General features: G+C 56.9%; 1 protein-coding gene and 1 non-coding gene across 2 annotated transcripts in view; both read right to left on the minus strand.

Moving 5' to 3' along the window:
• TTC23 (tetratricopeptide repeat domain 23) overlaps positions 1 to 1,815 on the minus strand; it is a 48,538-nt gene that overhangs the window by 10,667 nt on the left and 36,056 nt on the right. The window lies entirely within an intron of this gene.
• Positions 261 to 379, minus strand: LOC112472822. Its single transcript, XR_003043774.1, has one exon. It is a non-coding gene; the product is annotated as a 5S ribosomal RNA (ribosomal RNA).

The raw sequence follows: 1,815 nt of genomic DNA on the forward strand, positions 1-1,815 counted from the left end.
CCTGTTGGCCTCGGCCACCTGCCCTCTGCACCCAGGCAGGGCCTGGGGCTGATCGGGCCACCCCAGTCACCTCGCCTCGCTCCACCCTCAGAAGCAGGAGGGCCAGAAGGCTCGTCTTCTTTTCTTTCTTGCCCTCTGCACTCGGGCAGGGCCTGGGGCTGATCGAGGCACCCCAGTCACCTCGCCTCGCGCCGCCCTCAGAAGCAGGACGGCCAGAAGGCTCGTGTTCTTTTCTTTCTTTCTTTTTTTTTTTTTTTTTATGCCTACAGCACCTGGTCTTCCTAGGCGGTCTCCCATCCAAGTACTAACCGGGCCCGACCCTGCTTAGCTTCCGAGATCAGACGGGACCGGGCACGTTCGGGGTGGCGTGGCCGCAGACAGAGGGCTCGTGTTCTTGTCACCTCCATTTCACAGATGATAAAACAGAGGCCTCTTGGCTCAATTCCTGAACCACTCCCTTCCATTCTCGACACTATCCTCACGGTGATTTAACTGCTCCCCCCGCGAACCTCAAAATAAACCTGGTGTAGCCTGCTTTAAATTTCCTCGGCGGCTCCCAGCTGCTCAGAGCGAGGCTGGGAAATCTTTTCTACAAAGGGCAGATAGACACAAAGCCGGGCCACTAAGTGGGCACTTATGTAACGAGTTAGAAATTTTCACAAAGTTTTATCGGTAAAATTCAAACTACGGTAACGAGTACGGTTTTCTATAATCTAGTTCTCAGGAGAAGAACGGATTACTTTTTTAGAGGGAGAAGGGGTAATATCTCAGTTGGGGTTCAAAGTCAGTGATCCCCATCATCAACTCAACTTATGCCACCTGTGAAATGATTGCCACAGATTTTATGCTCATCTATAAAAACCATTTTTAACTTGCGGGCCATACGAAAACAGGCAGTGGGCTGGATTTGGCCCGCGGGCCATCACCTGCGACCCTTATCGAAAGAATCGCGTGTCAGCCCCGTGACCTGCACACACACCCCAGGGCCCCTCCCTGCGCCTCGTCCGGACAGCCGTCCCCAGGGCTCCTTGCTCCTGGGACAGGCTTCACTCTCTCGCCGCCCCCCAGCCTTCCCTTCCACCCATTTCCAATCTGGGGGTTCCTCTCCCTCAGTCCTTCTCAGGACCACTTGCTAAACGCCTTCCCTAAACCCCTTCCATCCCATAGAGCCCCGTACGGGCCTGTGGCACAGATCTTAGCACATATGATATCGTAGTTGGGGGTTTATGGCCTGTCATTCTCTCCCTGGCCTGGGACACTTGGCCGTAAGGGACGGGGCTGCTGCATTCCTATCGTACCTGCTGCACATGCTCCCAAAACAGGGACGAGCTCTCCTGACCTCGGTCCAGTCTCCTGGCTATGGGATTGCGTTTCCTGTGCCACCTCTGCCCCGGGCCACCCAGCTGCCTTGGAGGCACCACGTTCTTACAGCCTCCCGTGCCCCTGGCCTTCTCTGACTGATCCAAGGTAGGCAGCAGATTCAAGCCAGGCCGACTGTCATTCCCCGAGAACGTTCAGGCTATGACTGAGAAGTGACATGGGGCTAGTAAGTGGCCCCTCGAGGGTTCTGGAGGGCTGGCGGCCACGGTCTCCATCTTGAGTGGAGAGACCATGCCACGGTGTGCCGAGAAGCAGGCGGAGAGGACCCTGGTGGCATTAGGGCCTGGCCTTGGCACTCCCTCCTGAGGCTCAGCTGCTCGCCGGCCCTGCTCAATCCTCTGCCTGCCAGCGTTTCCACGGAATCCACAGGACCCACGCCATTTAGACCTGAGCCGACCTGCGCGGTGTTCCATCAGGGGCAACCCGAAGGCTCCG

This window comes from Pteropus alecto, unplaced genomic scaffold, assembly GCF_000325575.1.
Source record: "Pteropus alecto unplaced genomic scaffold, ASM32557v1 scaffold59, whole genome shotgun sequence".
NCBI classification, from domain to species: Eukaryota; Metazoa; Chordata; class Mammalia; order Chiroptera; family Pteropodidae; genus Pteropus; species Pteropus alecto.